Consider the following 15,638-nt stretch of genomic DNA (forward strand, 5'->3'; position numbering starts at 1 on the left):
GAACTGGTCAAAATTCCTTGAAAATTCAAAGATGACGTTCTTGCAACTACATGAAAGCATTAAGCAGGCTGTGACAAACTTTTCGCAGCATGTCTGCGTTATTTCGCATCTGTAGAATAAACAGGTAATCAAGCATCTGATGAGTATAGACAGTCCATTGGCTGGGAATCGGACCCAGGCCTCTCGCATGGCAAGCGAGAATTCTACCACTAAACTACCAATGCCTGTAAAATAGCAGTGAGAACTGGTCAAACTTCCTTGAAAATTCAAAGATGACGTTCTTGCAACTACATGAAACAATGAAGCAGGCTGTGACAAACTTTTCGCAGTATGTCTGCGTTATTTCGCATCTGTAGAATGAACAGGTAATCAAGCATCTGATGAGTATAGACAGTGCATTGGCTGGGAATCGGACCTAGGCCTCTCGCATGGCAAGCGAGAATTCTACCACTGAACTACCAATGCCTGTCAAATAGTTGCGAGAACTGGTCAAACTTCCTTGAAAATTCAAAGATGACGTTTTTGCATTTATATGAAACAGTGAAGCAGGCTGGGACATTTTTTTCACAACATGTCTTCGTTATTTCGCATGTGTAGAATAAACTGGTAAGCAGTCAGCTAATGGGTATACACAATGCATTGGCTGGGAATCGGACCCAGGGCTGTCGCATGGCAAGCGAGAATTCTACCACTGAACTACCAATGCCTGTCAAAAAGTTGCGAGAACTGGTCAAACTTCCTTTAAAATTCAAAGATGACGTTCTCGTGTTTATATGAAACAATGAAGCAGGGTGTGACAAATTTTCCACAGCATGTCTGCGTTATTTCGCATCTGTAGAATAAACAGGTAATCAAGCATCTGATGAGTATAGACAGTGCATTGGCTGGGAATCGGACCCAGGCCTCTCGCATGGCAAGCGAGAATTCTACCACTAAACTACCAATGCCTGTAAAATAACATGGAGAACTGGTCAAACTTCCTTGAAAATTCAAAGATGACGTTCTTGCAACTACATGAAACAATGAAGCAGGCTGTGACAAACTTTTCGCAGTAGGTCTGCGTTATTTCGCATCTCTAGAATGAACAGGTAATCAAACATCTGATGAGTATAGACAGTGCATTGGCTGGGAATCGGACCCAGGCCTCTCGCATGGCAAGCGAGAATTCTACCACTGAACTACCAATGCCTGTCAAATAGTTGCGAGAACTGGTCAAACTTCCTTGAAAATTCAAAGATGACGTTTTTGCATTTATATGAAACAATGAAGCAAGCTGGGACATTTTTTTCACAACATGTCTTCGTTATTTCACATCTGTAGAATAAACTGGTAAGCAGTCAGCTAATGGGTATACGCAATGCATTGGCTGGGAATCGGACCCAGGCCTCTCGCATGGCAAGCGAGAATTCTACCACTGAACTACCAATGCCTGTCAAAAAGTTGCGAGAACTGGTCAAACTTCCTTTAAAATTCAAAGATGACGTTCTTGTGTTTATATGAAACAATGAAGCAGGGTGTGACAAATTTTCCACAGCATGTCTGCGTTATTTCGCATCTGTAGAATAAACAGGTAATCAAGCATCTGATGAGTATAGACAGTGCATTGGCTGGGAATCGGACCCAGGCCTCTCGCATGGCAAGCGAGAATTCTACCACTAAACTACCAATGCCTGTAAAATAACATCGAGAACTGGTCAAACTTCCTTGAAAATTCAAAGATGACGTTCTTGCAACTACATGAAACCATTAAGCAGGCTGTGACAAAGTTTTCGCAGCATGTCTGCGTTATTTCGCATCTGTAGAATAAACAGGTAATCAAGCATCTGATGAGTATAGACAGTGCATTGGCTGGGAATCGGACCCAGGCCTCTCGCATGGCAAGCGAGAATTCTACCACTAAACTACCAATGCCTGTAAAATAACATCGAGAACTGGTCAAACTTCCTTGAAAATTCAAAGATGACGTTCTTGCAACTACATGAAACCATTAAGCAGGCTGTGACAAAGTTTTCGCAGCATGTCTGCGTTATTTCGCATCTGTAGAATAAACAGATAATCAAGCATCTGATGAGTATAGACAGTGTATTGGCTGGGAATCGGACCCAGGCCTCTCGCATGGCAAGCGAGAATTCTACCACTGAACTACCAACGCCTGTCAAATAGTTGCGAGAACTGGTCAAACTTGCTTGAAAATTCAAAGATGACGTTTTTGCATTTATATGAAACAGTGAAGCAGGCTGGGACATTTTTTTCACAACATGTCTTCGTTATTTCGCATCTGTAGAATAAACTGGTAAGCAGTCAGCTAATGGGTATACGCAATGCATTGGCTGGGAATCGGGCCCAGGCCTCTCGCATGGCAAGCGAGAATTCTACCACTGAACTACCAATGCCTGTCAAAAAGTTGCGAGAACTGGTCAAACTTCCTTTAAAATTCAAAGATGACGTTCTTGTGTTTATATGAAACAATGAAGCAGGGTGTGACAAATTTTCCACAGCATGTCTGCGTTATTTCGCATCTGTAGAATAAACAGATAATCAAGCATCTGATGAGTATAGACAGTGCATTGGCTGGGAATCGGACCCAGGCCTCTCGCATGGCAAGCGAGAATTCTACCACTGAACTACCAATGCCTGTCAAAAAGTTGCGAGAACTGGTCAAACTTCCTTTAAAATTCAAAGATGACGTTCTTGTGTTTATATGAAACAATGAAGCAGGGTGTGACAAATTTTCCACAGCATGTCTGCGTTATTTCGCATCTGTAGAATAAACAGGTAATCAAGCATCTGATGAGTATAGACAGTGCATTGGCTGGGAATCGGACCCAGGCCTCTCGCATGGCAAGCGAGAATTCTACCACTAAACTACCAATGCCTGTAAAATAACCTCGAGAACTGGTCAAACTTCCTTGAAAATTCAAAGATGACGTTCTTGCAACTACATCAAACCATTAAGCAGGCTGTGACAAAGTTTTCGCAGTATGTCTGCGTTATTTCGCATCTGTAGAATGAACAGGTAATCAAGCATCTGATGAGTATAGACAGTGCATTGGCTGGGAATCGGACCCAGGCCTCTCGCATGGCAAGCGAGAATTCTACCACTGAACTACCAACGCCTGTCAAATTGTTGCGAGAACTGGTCAAACTTCCTTGAAAATTCAAAGATGACGTTTTTGCATTTATATGAAACAATGAAGCAGGCTGGGACATTTTCTTCACAACATGTCTTCGTTATTTCGCATCTGTAGAATAAACTGGTAAGCAGTCAGCTAATGGGTATACGCAATGCTTTGGCTGGGAATCGGACCCAGGCCTCTCGCATGGCAAGCGAGAATTCTACCGCCGAACTACCAATGCCTGTCAAAAAGTTGCGAGAACTGGTCAAACTTCCTTTAAAATTCAAAGATGACGTTCTTGTGTTTATATGAAACAATGAAGCAGGGTGTGACAAATTTTCCACAGCATGTCTGCGTTATTTCGCATCTGTAGAATAAACAGGTAATCAAGCATCTGATGAGTATAGACAGTGCATTGGCTGGGAATCGGACCCAGGCCTCTCGCATGGCAAGCGAGAATTCTACCACTAAACTACCAATGCCTGTAAAATAACCTCGAGAACTGGTCAAACTTCCTTGAAAATTCAAAGATGACGTTCTTGCAACTACATCAAACCATTAAGCAGGCTGTGACAAAGTTTTCGCAGTATGTCTGCGTTTTTTCGCATCTGTAGAATGAACAGGTAATCAAGCATCTGATGAGTATAGACAGTGCATTGGCTGGGAATCGGACCCAGGCCTCTCGCATGGCAAGCGAGAATTCTACCACTGAACTACCAACGCCTGTCAAATAGTTGCGAGAACTGGTCAAACTTCCTTGAAAATTCAAAGATGACGTTTTTGCATTTATATGAAACAATGAAGCAGGCTGGGACATTTTCTTCACAACATGTCTTCGTTATTTCGCATCTGTAGAATAAACTGGTAAGCAGTCAGCTAATGGGTATACGCAATGCATTGGCTGGGAATCGGACCCAGGCCTCTCGCATGGCAAGCGAGAATTCTACCGCCGAACTACCAATGCCTGTCAAAAAGTTGCGAGAACTGGTCAAACTTCCTTTAAAATTCAAAGATGACGTTCTTGTGTTTATATGAAACAATGAAGCAGGGTGTGACAAATTTTCCACAGCATGTCTGCGTTATTTCGCATCTGTAGAATAAACAGGTAATCAAGCATCTGATGAGTATAGACAGTGCATTGGCTGGGAATCGGACCCAGGCCTCTCGCATGGCAAGCGAGAATTCTACCACTAAACTACCAATGCCTGTAAAATAACTGTGAGAACTGGTCAAATTTCCTTGAAAATTCAAAGATGACGTTCTTGCAACTACATGAAACAATGAAGCAGGCTGTGACAAACTTTTCGCAGTATGTCTGTGTTATTTCGCATCTGTAGAATGAACAGGTAATCAAGCATCTGATGAGTATAGACAGTGCATTGGCTGGGAATCGGACCCAGGCCTCTCGCATGGCAAGCGAGATTTCTACCACTGAACTACCAATGCCTGTCAAATAGATGCGAGAACTGGTCAAACTTCCTTGAAAATTCAAAGATGACTGTTGGAATAATGATTCAAACCTTTTAAATCATTATTAGTAATATTTAATTAAAAAAGGAAAAACATCTTTCAACAAATTCTGCTTACAACTTGCAAGGAGATGCCTTGTGACGTCGTCTCAGTCCACAATGCATTCTGAATTGCAGTAACTGAATCATTGTATTTAATCGCGACATTCGAAAAACATGTTTATGTAATCAGTACAATAACACCCTAGATGTTTAGAAAAATAACAGTGTGAGGAATGCATTATAAGGTAAACAAAGTAGTATTATAATGTAAACAAAGTATTCTAAAGTAAACCAAGCAGGATTATAATGTAAACAAAGCAGTATTATAATGTAAGCAAAGCCGTATTTTCAGATCTGCTGCTGGAGTCTCGTCATAACAGTCTCATTGGGTCCTGCCGGAGAAGTGTCCGAAACAATGTGTCCTCGAGCTTTGGCCTTGAGGAGACGATGATGTGGAGGAAAAATGTCCATGTTCCCATGACTGTTTATAGCCTTACTACTTATTTAAAAAAATGCTTACAACACATATAGAATTTTCCATAATAATTCTAACAATGACGTTTTTGCATTTATATGAAACAATGAAAAAGGCTGGGACATTTTTTTCACAACATGTCTTCGTTATTTCGCATCTGTAGAATAAACTGGTAAGCAATCAGCTAATGGGTATACGCAATGCATTGGCTGGGAATCGGACCCAGGCCTCTCGCATGGGAAGCGAGAATTCTACCACTGAACTACCAACGCCTGTGAGAATTCTACCACTGAACTACCAATGCCTGTCAAAAAGTTGCGAGAACTGGTCAAACTTCCTTTAAAATTCAAAGATGACGTTCTTGTGTTTATATGAAACAATGAAGCAGGGTGTGACAAATTTTCCACAGCATGTCTGCGTTATTTCGCATCTGTAGAATAAACAGGTAATCAAGCATCTGATGAGTATAGACAGTGCATTGGCTGGGAATCGGACCCAGGCCTCTCGCATGGCAAGCGAGAATTCTACCACTAAACTACCAATGCCTGTAAAATAACCTCGAGAACTGGTCAAACTTCCTTGAAAATTCAAAGATGACGTTCTTGCAACTACATCAAACCATTAAGCAGGCTGTGACAAAGTTTTCGCAGTATGTCTGCGTTATTTCGCATCTGTAGAATGAACAGGTAATCAAGCATCTGATGAGTATAGACAGTGCATTGGCTGGGAATCGGACCCAGGCCTCTCGCATGGCAAGCGAGAATTCTATCACTGAACTACCAACGCCTGTCAAATAGTTGCGAGAACTGGTCAAACTTCCTTGAAAATTCAAAGATGACGTTTTTGCATTTATATGAAACAATGAAGCAGGCTGGGACATTTTCTTCACAACATGTCTTCGTTATTTCGCATCTGTAGAATAAACTGGTAAGCAGTCAGCTAATGGGTATACGCAATGCATTGGCTGGGAATCGGGCCCAGGCCTCTCGCATGGCAAGCGAGAATTCTACCACTGAACTACCAATGCCTGTCAAAAAGTTGCGAGAACTGGTCAAACTTTGTTGGAATAACGATTCAAACCTTTTAAATCATTATTAGTAATATTTAATTAAAAAAAAGGAAAAACATCTTTCAACAAACTCTGCCTACAACTTGCAAGGAGATGCAATGCGACGCCGTCTTAGTCCACAGTGCATTCTGAATTGCAGTAACTGAATCATTGTATTTAATCGCGACACTCGAAAAACATGGTGATGTAATCAGTACAATAACACCCTCGCTGGTTAGAAAAACAACAGTGTGAGGAATGCTTTCAAGGTAAACAAAGCAAAGCCGTATTTTCAAACAATAATGCGATTATCGCCATCTTCTGCTGGAGTCCCGTCAAAACAGTCCCGTTGTGTTCTGCCGAAAAGCGTGTGTGAAAACAATGTGTCCTCGAGCTGTGGGGCCTTGAGGAGACGATGTGGAGGAAAAGTGTCCATGGTTCCATGAATTGGTTTATAGCCTTATTACTTATTGAAAAATGCTTACAACACATATAGAATATTCCATAATAATTCTAACATTCCCTCCTTTTACTATATGTTTGTTATTCATTTTATGACAAATTCAAAATGAGAGGGATATCACCGTTGGCTGTTTTAATTTTACCCGCTTAGGCTCTACTCGTTCGGCAGGTCTGAAAAGCAGAACACAAGATCATTTTCGTCCAATCCATCCTCGTAATTACCATGCTCCTGGAATTCACTGTTAGTGTCAGCACTTCAGTAGGAGATATAATTCATGCAATTTGGAATTTGTAGGGGCAATCGCAGTGGTTATAAGTCGGCTCATCAAAGATCTTAAGCAGGGAATAATACAACACCCACATAATGTCAAAATCGTAGCAAAAAGGGCTACCACAAATTAGGCCAAATCATTATTAGTGAGGCCACAAATCTGTCAGCGGACATTATTCTACTCCAGGATGCTTTTTCATCTTGCGGTTTAGGGTCTGCAGGCCATCGTTGGCCCTGGTGTGGGACCCAGTGGGGGGCGTGTTGTTGAGTGCAACATTTTTAAACGTTGCATACGCCCCCTGCTCCTTCAAGAAGCATTTCAACCGCTGCACGATCCTGGAACGCCGTCAGACTAGTGGCTGCCAGTTGTTCCTTTATCGCCACAAATCCCTGTTCAGTATAATTTCCAAGTTTTTGGACATTGTAATGCAGGTAATTTATCCAATCAACATTTTTGTTTGGAGTAATTAAAAGAAAAATATACTCCCAACCTGCTGCGATCTGATTAGCCAACTTATACTCATCCTCGTGGATGCCAATCGCATCAATGTATGTCGGATCACCCTCTCCATGCGACGCCGTCGCGAGGGGCCCGCCATCATACCTGATTTCTGTGCGGCCAATTGTATCTCCTCTACTGTAGATGGAAAAACAGACACTGGTAATAGCAGTGAGACCAAGGCACAAAGTCCTGCTGTCATTTTGGCAGGAGTCGTATAATTTGTTTTGACCCCACCACCACCATAGGTCAGAACGTGGAATCAGGGGTGCAGTCTGTTTTAGGACGTGGGCACACCACGTCACATTTATCGCTCCCAGTTCCGGACCGTGCCCTGTGAGGACTAAGCAGGTAAAATGATTAAACGCGACATGTGTTGAAAAGTTAGGCTTGTCCTTTGCTGCCGTTGTAACTGGGTAGACATTATTCCATTTCATACATTTTGGACTTACATCTTTTGTCATTATCTCCTTTACACAATCAGGGGTAATTTGCGCGGGTACTACTCTTAAGAGAGGTCGGCCCCCCATACATGTTATACAGGTTTGATACAGGTTTGATTTATAATAGCTGCATTTTCCATCAACAATAACCAATTATTTCTTACCGCCTCCCGTTTGGGAACTCCCCGTTGCAGAAATGAATTCTCTGGTCATCTCAGATTTTAATCTTACTATGGCGGATCCGGGTGTTTCCATCTCTGACGACCTTCTTACCGTCTCCATGGACATGGTTCTCCACCTGCCCATGGACTTAGGAAAAACGTCAGACAAAGATCCACAAGTTAATTTGTCAGTCTGAATTATGATTTGTAATGCCCCCACCGCATGGGTTAATTTTATCGAAGGCCTGATGGTTTTTTCGCACGCGTGTGTCATCCAAGTTTGCCAATCTAGACCAGTTTCTGCAACAAGGTTTCCCCAATCTGTTTTAGGACTGTTATGTACCACACATATTCTATAAAATCCATGTGTATCCTTTGAAATGGATATGTAGCTTTTGTAGCTTGACATAAGGGGGAATCGCCCGTGTTTTGGCCATATATCTGCATATAGATTGAATATATAACCTCCCCCTTTTTTGAGGCATGAAATTTACCATGACTCAAAATGGCAGCCCTCCCAGATAAGTCTTTTGTTTTTGTTTAGTCCCCCAGGTTCCCAAAATTTCCCATTGCAGAAATCAAAAAATTTCATTTGGCGAAATTCTTTTCTTTTTGTTTCTGTCCTACTCTGCCACCGCCGTCCTTGAAAGGCTTATCAGCGATTTCAGAAATATTCCACCTTGATATTAGAATATTGATATATCTTGGTGGCTAGCCAATTGAAACACAAAAGACAGACACTCATCCACGCTGGCACTCATAATCAAGAAATTTAGAGTGCTCCCCCAATCATCAAGATTGATGCCTGAAGAAACTAGATAATTAATGTATTAGATTCCCATTCTAATCAACCCATCTACTTAAAGCATTTCTCCAAGGTTGATATTTTATAATTTGGAGATGATATTTTTAAAACATAGACATTATTTCATCACTTGTTTCACACCATGGAAGGCCCTACCTGAATTTAGATTTTTTTGTTTGTTTGTAGATATTCCCCTTTATCTAAGCTTGTTATTGCCCATCGTTATCACCGTAACATTCAGTTGTATTAACCCCATAATTGCAATGCAGTAAGTTTTGGCTAAATTCTTAATGTGTATGCCTCTAAAGCAATAGACAGTAATAACGTCCCAATAGTCATCAATATGACCTATAGCAAAGCATACGCCCCCTTCAGGTCAAACAAGGAAAGTCTTTTGTGCACCTAAAGACGCTCCATGTTTCTTCTAGGGAAACTATGCCTATCCTTAACCAATTATCTTATCTACCCCAGCCAGGTTCAATTTACCTAACAATTTGGACGAATGCCATGAAATTTCTCATTTCCGCATTGTTAATTTCATGTCTGATTTCTTTAACAACCAAATAACCCTTAATACCTAAGACATAAATTGCAAATCACCCCATACTATGTTTACTTAAGATAAGAGCCATTTCTTATAGCTCCCTGTTACCACAAGAAAAATCTACAATAATTAAATTAGAGAAATCCACCTTTTACTAGGCATTTCCTAATTACAATTTTCAATGCCTAATAAAGGACCCACAAATTGTAACCAATATGCCATAATATTGTAAAAAAATCCATTCATTTTTCTTTAACCAGCCAATCTCCTATATTAAAGTAAAAAGAAACCAATAATAACAGTATTATTCCCAATTCCAAAGCCAAACAGATCTTCTATCACCTCAAAAGACATTTCTGATTAAATCCCAAAAATAAATGCGAAGATAATCGCGGAACTCTGCATCCCTTGCAGACCATGTTTTGTTCTTATTCTGAAATGTTTAAACGGAAGCGCGCCCTTACCCGCTGACTGTGACCTTCACGCTCGCTGCAGAAGCAGCTTATCAATGTTGACATTCCTAAGTGCTCTCTTTTCTTTGTGCCCAATGCTTCCCCTCTTGTGCCTCCTGTGAGCAATTATTTTTTAGAGAAGACTAAATTAATAAACTAAATTAATTACTCTCCCGATATCCAACTATATCATCATGTCATCATAGTTTGCCAAGACCCCATAATCACAATATGCTGCAAGCACAACTATAACATAGCAAAACACATTTCTGCCCTCAAGTTTGCTTCAGCACCCCCAAGGCCAATTATTTTAATATTCAGCCGCACCAAAACAGAGCGCTCCCCCCGCAATCAAAGCATTATTCGGCAAGTTTAGAGTCTGACCAAAACGCAGTTTTGGCAACCCCGCTAAACATTTAATTTGCTGTTTTGTATTTCTGTTAACCAAAATATTCCCGCTAGCAGACGGGAACGAAACCAGGATAAGCCACAATAAGCCATTTCATTCTTTGAAATAACCATTTTAATTGCCCAAAGAATGTGATATCTGGTTTCAAATTTGCTCAACATCCTCATGTTCAAAATCCTCATTCAAATCATTTTGAGCAGGCCTGCCTTGTTTTTAGAGACATTTTTGTCCAGGCAATCACGCGATATATGTAATATATATAAGTATAATTTGAATGAGCATGCAACACATTTGAATGAGCATGCAACACATTTTTTAGCTGCTCCTGATAAATGCTGCCCACCGCGTGGTCTTCAGCGAGGCCGCTGTTGGCCTTAAAACAAGCCGTCATCCTGATTTGATATTCTGCAAAAGGCTCACCATCCCTCTGCTTAGCTCTGCTGATCACGGTATAATTAACTTTTGTTTTAAACTTCCCCGTAACCCGATCAATCAGTTCATGCACTCACAAATTCAAATTACCACCGTCATGACACAATGGGCCACCATCAGCGATCATGGGATATTGTTCAATAAACACATCACTCATTGGCGGCGCCCCAGGCTGGGGAGATAGCGTTTTCATATTTGTCGGAGGGGGCCCTCCTTTTTAACAACAACAACAACACACTTCTTCCCCACCGGGCTAGCCGTCCTCTTTTCTGTGGAATAACACAGCCTCTGTGTTTCCAGTCCCACCGTTATCAACTGATTTAACGCATCCATCACTCCGTTCCCTTGCCATCATAAACCAATAATAGGTATCATTATATCCCTCCTGCTCCATTTTGTTAAGATTTCCCCCATGCTTAGCACGTATTTTATCCTGCAGTATCAATATCTTATGCATATTAAGCTGGCCAGCAAATCCATATTTATTTATCCATAAGTTTAGGTGTTTAACCCTTGTAGCGCTTTGATTTTCAACAAATTTCCAATCTTTACACGGCAGACGCATCTTTGGATCGTCGTCAATAGCCGCTTTTACATTTGCGCTGCCCATTTTTAGAAGGGAGCGCGCTCGCACTTAGTTATCAGTTAGCAAATTCTTTTTCCGCGGAACGACACACGTAACACACGCAACACAAATGTATACCCTAGCCTGATATACTGTCAGAGTTATATTTGTACCTATCCGGACCGCGGTACAGGACACCCCGAACTGCCCCAAGTTTTATAGACTCATGCTCTGTCTCGTTACCTGGCATCGACTAGTATACCCAGGGTTTTAAAATCGCTAATCCCCAGGACGCGAGCCTTACTTCTCAAAATAAGGCCTTCGCGTGTGATGCCCTTCACGCACTCGGAACCCGTCTCAATATGCAGCCATCACACGCGGACTCGGCAGAAATGTCGAAAGATGCTTACCAAGAGGATAGTCGTCAACCGATTAGAAAACAGGCGCTGCTGAGAAATAGTCCAGCCTGGAAAAGGGATTCTCGCCGTGCACGGTCACTCCAGATATTAAACCGCAGCGTCTGGATTCCCTATCGGTTTGTTGACCCCGGCTACTCGAAGGACCAAATGTTGGAATAACGATTCAAACCTTTTAAATCATTATTAGTAATATTTAATTAAAAAAAAGGAAAAACATCTTTCAAACAACTCTGCCTACAACTTGCAAGGAGATGCAATGCGACGCCGTCTTAGTCCACAGTGCATTCTGAATTGCAGTAACTGAATCATTGTATTTAATCGCGACACTCGAAAAACATGGTGATGTAATCAGTACAATAACACCCTCGCTGGTTAGAAAAACAACAGTGTGAGGAATGCTTTCAAGGTAAACAAAGCAAAGCCGTATTTTCAAACAATAATGCGATTATCGCCATCTTCTGCTGGAGTCCCGTCAAAACAGTCCCGTTGTGTTCTGCCGAAAAGCGTGTGTGAAAACAATGTGTCCTCGAGCTGTGGGGCCTTGAGGAGACGATGTGGAGGAAAAGTGTCCATGGTTCCATGAATTGGTTTATAGCCTTATTACTTATTGAAAAATGCTTACAACACATATAGAATATTCCATAATAATTCTAACAAACTTCCTTTAAAATTCAAAGATGACGTTCTTGTGTTTATATGAAACAATGAAGCAGGGTGTGACAAATTTTCCACAGCATGTCTGCGTTATTTCGCATCTGTAGAATAAACAGGTAATCAAGCATCTGATGAGTATAGACAGTGCATTGGCTGGGAATCGGACCCAGGCCTCTCGCATGGCAAGCGAGAATTCTACCACTAAACTACCAATGCCTGTAAAATAACATGGAGAACTGGTCAAACTTCCTTGAAAATTCAAAGATGACGTTCTTGCAACTACATGAAACAATGAAGCAGGCTGTGACAAAGTTTTCGCAGCATGTCTGCGTTATTTCGCATCTGTAGAATAAACAGGTAATCAAGCATCTGATGAGTATAGACAGTGCATTGGCTGGGAATCGGACCCAGGCCTCTCGCATGGCAAGCGAGAATTCTACCACTAAACTACCAATGCCTGTAAAATAACATCGAGAACTGGTCAAACTTCCTTGAAAATTCAAAGATGACGTTCTTGCAACTACATGAAACCATTAAGCAGGCTGTGACAAAGTTTTCGCAGCATGTCTGCGTTATTTCGCATCTGTAGAATAAACAGGTAATCAAGCATCTGATGAGTATAGACAGTGCATTGGCTGGGAATCGGACCCAGGCCTCTCGCATGGCAAGCGAGAATTCTACCACTAAACTACCAATGTCTGTAAAATAACAGTGAGAACTGTTCAAACTTCCTTGAAAATTCAAAGATGACGTTCTTGCATTTATATGAAACAATGAAGCAGGCTGGGACATTTTTTTCACATGTCTTCGTTATTTCGCATCTGTAGAATAAACTGGTAAGCAGTCAGCTAATGGGTATACGCAATGCATTGGCTGGGAATCGGACCCAGGCCTCTCGCATGGCAAGCGAGAATTCTACCACTGAACTACCAATGCCTGTCAAAAAGTTGTGAGAACTGGTCAAACTTCCTTTAAAATTCAGAGATGACGTTCTTGTGTTTATTTGAAACAATGAAGCAGGGTGTGACAAATTTTCCACAGCATGTCTGCGTTATTTCGCATCTGTAGAATAAACAGGTAATCAAGCATCTGATGAGTATAGACAGTGCATTGGCTGGGAATCGGACCCAGGCCTCTCGCATGGCAAGCGAGAATTCTACCACTAAATTACCAATGCCTGTAAAATAACATCGAGAACTGGTCAAACTTCCTTGAAAATTCAAAGATGACGTTCTTGCAACTACATGAAACCATTAAGCAGGCTGTGACAAACTTTTCGCAGCATGTCTGCGTTATTTCGCATCTGTAGAATAAACAGGTAATCAAGCATCTGATGAGTATAGACAGTGCATTGGCTGGGAATCGGACCCAGGCCTCTCGCATGGCAAGCGAGAATTCTACCACTAAACTACCAATGCCTGTAAAATAACTGTGAGAACTGGTCAAACTTCCTTGAAAATTCAAAGATGACATTCTTGCAACTACATGAAACAATGAAGCAGGCTGTGACAAACTTTTCGCAGTATGTCTGTGTTATTTCGCATCTGTAGAATGAACAGGTAATCAAGCATCTGATGAGTATAGACAATGCATTGGCTGGGAATCGGACCCAGGCCTCTCGCATGGCAAGCGAGAATTCTACCACTGAACTACCAATGCCAGTCAAATAGTTGCGAGAACTGGTCAAACTTCCTTGAAAATTCAAAGATGACGTTTTTGCATTTATATGAAACAATGAAGCAGGCTGGGACATTTTTTTCACAACATGTCTTCGTTATTTCGCATCTGTAGAATAAACTGGTAAGCAGTCAGCTAATGGGTATACGCAATGCATTGGCTGGGAATCGGACCCAGGCCTCTCGCATGGCAAGCGAGAATTCTACCACTGAACTACCAATGCCTGTCAAAAAGTTGCGAGAACTGGTCAAACTTCCTTTAAAATTCAAAGATGACGTTCTTGTGTTTATATGAAACAATGAAGCAGGGTGTGACAAATTTTCCACAGCATGTCTGCGTTATTTCGCATCTGTAGAATAAACAGGTAATCAAGCATCTGATGACAGTGCATTGGCTGGGAATCGGACCCAGGCCTCTCGCATGGCAAGCGAGAATTCTACCACTAAACTACCAATGCATGTAAAATAACATCGAGAACTGGTCAAACTTCCTTGAAAATTCAAAGATGACGTTCTTGCAACTACATGAAACAATGAAGCAGGCTATGACAAACTTTTCGCAGTATGTCTGCGTTATTTCGCAGAATGTAGAATGAACAGGTAATCAAGCATCTGATGAGAATAAACTCTTCTACAAAGATCCTCCACTCCACGGAGCCTCAAGAATAAATGTTAACAAAAGATTTAAAATGCAGACTCTTAACATATCATGTATTATTGTCACATACAAAAGTGAATTCAAACATACCTGTCTCTGAGTGACAGGCCAATGGTGATGGAAGGAGCATGCTCTTGTGGATCTGAGCTGCCGCATTCTTCTGTTCTTTTCCTCCATCTATTCTTCAATTTCACCTTTTGCTCTCCACTGGTCTTCTCTCCCCTCCTGCATCATCTCGCTCTGATCATGCTGGCAGCCCACAACAGTTCAATCTGTCCGCAGCGTGCTGAGAGATGTGTGCTGAACCCCTCAGAAGCGTTGCCAAGTACAGTTGGCTGGAGGGTGGGGGGAAAGACCCTCAAAAACACATCAGAGAGCTTTTTATCTTTGTAAAAAGTTTTAATAGCTCTCCTATTGAAGAACGCTGCATGCATGGAATTTCGGCAGGGCCACTGAATAAAGGCTCTCGGCAATTAATGTGACTCAAATCTCTCTCTTTATATGAGCTGAGTGAGTAATTTCCCTCGTCGGAGAAAATGGCCTAGCCTTGACCTCTTCCTCTAATTTATTTCATCTATAAGGGTTTTTTAACACAGCATCGCTTTAAAGTTTTTGTGTTGTTTGGTACGTAAATTGTTTACTTGTAAACTGAGTTAGAGAGAAACTGGTTTGAAGTCAACATTAATAATTCATCTGACTGGGTCAAAGCAAAGAGTGTTGTTCATTCCACAAAATTTAAATAAGCAAAACAAAAATGCAAACTATACTTAATTACGTTTCCAAACAGGTAAAATAAGATCAGCCCATCAGAGTGTGTCCCCAATTGAAATCAACATTAATACATTTTTGTTTTTGGTCAAGGTTATCCCTATTAAATTTGAATTAAAAAAATGCAAACTACATTTAATAAATAAAACTGGCTCATCAGAGCTCCGTTCCAATTGCAAAAATCCCAATAATCCGCTGCATTGTCAGTCTGGTGTGCGAAGAATGACGTCATACAAAATGCACATAAATCAAATCACGTTTATAATTAAT

The 15,638-nt window shown here is 41.3% G+C and overlaps 20 non-coding genes across 20 annotated transcripts; all 20 read right to left on the minus strand.

Moving 5' to 3' along the window:
• Nucleotides 1-876: 876 nt before the first annotated feature.
• Nucleotides 877-947, minus strand: trnag-gcc (transfer RNA glycine (anticodon GCC)). Its single transcript has one exon. It is a non-coding gene; the product is annotated as a tRNA-Gly (tRNA).
• A 170-nt stretch (nucleotides 948-1,117) lies between these two features.
• On the minus strand, nucleotides 1,118-1,188 carry trnag-gcc (transfer RNA glycine (anticodon GCC)). Its single transcript has one exon. It is a non-coding gene; the product is annotated as a tRNA-Gly (tRNA).
• A 170-nt stretch (nucleotides 1,189-1,358) lies between these two features.
• trnag-gcc (transfer RNA glycine (anticodon GCC)) lies at nucleotides 1,359-1,429 on the minus strand. Its single transcript has one exon. It is a non-coding gene; the product is annotated as a tRNA-Gly (tRNA).
• Nucleotides 1,430-1,599: 170 nt separating this feature from the next.
• On the minus strand, nucleotides 1,600-1,670 carry trnag-gcc (transfer RNA glycine (anticodon GCC)). The gene has a single exon. It is a non-coding gene; the product is annotated as a tRNA-Gly (tRNA).
• Nucleotides 1,671-1,840: 170 nt separating this feature from the next.
• Nucleotides 1,841-1,911, minus strand: trnag-gcc (transfer RNA glycine (anticodon GCC)). The gene has a single exon. It is a non-coding gene; the product is annotated as a tRNA-Gly (tRNA).
• Nucleotides 1,912-2,563: 652 nt separating this feature from the next.
• Nucleotides 2,564-2,634, minus strand: trnag-gcc (transfer RNA glycine (anticodon GCC)). Its single transcript has one exon. It is a non-coding gene; the product is annotated as a tRNA-Gly (tRNA).
• Nucleotides 2,635-2,804: 170 nt separating this feature from the next.
• Nucleotides 2,805-2,875, minus strand: trnag-gcc (transfer RNA glycine (anticodon GCC)). Its single transcript has one exon. It is a non-coding gene; the product is annotated as a tRNA-Gly (tRNA).
• A 170-nt stretch (nucleotides 2,876-3,045) lies between these two features.
• trnag-gcc (transfer RNA glycine (anticodon GCC)) lies at nucleotides 3,046-3,116 on the minus strand. Its single transcript has one exon. It is a non-coding gene; the product is annotated as a tRNA-Gly (tRNA).
• A 411-nt stretch (nucleotides 3,117-3,527) lies between these two features.
• trnag-gcc (transfer RNA glycine (anticodon GCC)) lies at nucleotides 3,528-3,598 on the minus strand. Its single transcript has one exon. It is a non-coding gene; the product is annotated as a tRNA-Gly (tRNA).
• A 170-nt stretch (nucleotides 3,599-3,768) lies between these two features.
• Nucleotides 3,769-3,839, minus strand: trnag-gcc (transfer RNA glycine (anticodon GCC)). The gene has a single exon. It is a non-coding gene; the product is annotated as a tRNA-Gly (tRNA).
• A 411-nt stretch (nucleotides 3,840-4,250) lies between these two features.
• On the minus strand, nucleotides 4,251-4,321 carry trnag-gcc (transfer RNA glycine (anticodon GCC)). Its single transcript has one exon. It is a non-coding gene; the product is annotated as a tRNA-Gly (tRNA).
• Nucleotides 4,322-5,303: 982 nt separating this feature from the next.
• Nucleotides 5,304-5,374, minus strand: trnag-ccc (transfer RNA glycine (anticodon CCC)). The gene has a single exon. It is a non-coding gene; the product is annotated as a tRNA-Gly (tRNA).
• A 202-nt stretch (nucleotides 5,375-5,576) lies between these two features.
• trnag-gcc (transfer RNA glycine (anticodon GCC)) lies at nucleotides 5,577-5,647 on the minus strand. Its single transcript has one exon. It is a non-coding gene; the product is annotated as a tRNA-Gly (tRNA).
• A 6,764-nt stretch (nucleotides 5,648-12,411) lies between these two features.
• trnag-gcc (transfer RNA glycine (anticodon GCC)) lies at nucleotides 12,412-12,482 on the minus strand. The gene has a single exon. It is a non-coding gene; the product is annotated as a tRNA-Gly (tRNA).
• A 170-nt stretch (nucleotides 12,483-12,652) lies between these two features.
• trnag-gcc (transfer RNA glycine (anticodon GCC)) lies at nucleotides 12,653-12,723 on the minus strand. The gene has a single exon. It is a non-coding gene; the product is annotated as a tRNA-Gly (tRNA).
• A 408-nt stretch (nucleotides 12,724-13,131) lies between these two features.
• trnag-gcc (transfer RNA glycine (anticodon GCC)) lies at nucleotides 13,132-13,202 on the minus strand. The gene has a single exon. It is a non-coding gene; the product is annotated as a tRNA-Gly (tRNA).
• A 411-nt stretch (nucleotides 13,203-13,613) lies between these two features.
• trnag-gcc (transfer RNA glycine (anticodon GCC)) lies at nucleotides 13,614-13,684 on the minus strand. Its single transcript has one exon. It is a non-coding gene; the product is annotated as a tRNA-Gly (tRNA).
• Nucleotides 13,685-13,854: 170 nt separating this feature from the next.
• trnag-gcc (transfer RNA glycine (anticodon GCC)) lies at nucleotides 13,855-13,925 on the minus strand. Its single transcript has one exon. It is a non-coding gene; the product is annotated as a tRNA-Gly (tRNA).
• Nucleotides 13,926-14,095: 170 nt separating this feature from the next.
• On the minus strand, nucleotides 14,096-14,166 carry trnag-gcc (transfer RNA glycine (anticodon GCC)). Its single transcript has one exon. It is a non-coding gene; the product is annotated as a tRNA-Gly (tRNA).
• A 163-nt stretch (nucleotides 14,167-14,329) lies between these two features.
• Nucleotides 14,330-14,400, minus strand: trnag-gcc (transfer RNA glycine (anticodon GCC)). The gene has a single exon. It is a non-coding gene; the product is annotated as a tRNA-Gly (tRNA).
• Nucleotides 14,401-15,638: the final 1,238 nt, after the last annotated feature.

This window comes from Stigmatopora argus, chromosome 8, assembly GCF_051989625.1.
Source record: "Stigmatopora argus isolate UIUO_Sarg chromosome 8, RoL_Sarg_1.0, whole genome shotgun sequence".
Taxonomy (NCBI): Eukaryota; Metazoa; Chordata; class Actinopteri; order Syngnathiformes; family Syngnathidae; genus Stigmatopora; species Stigmatopora argus.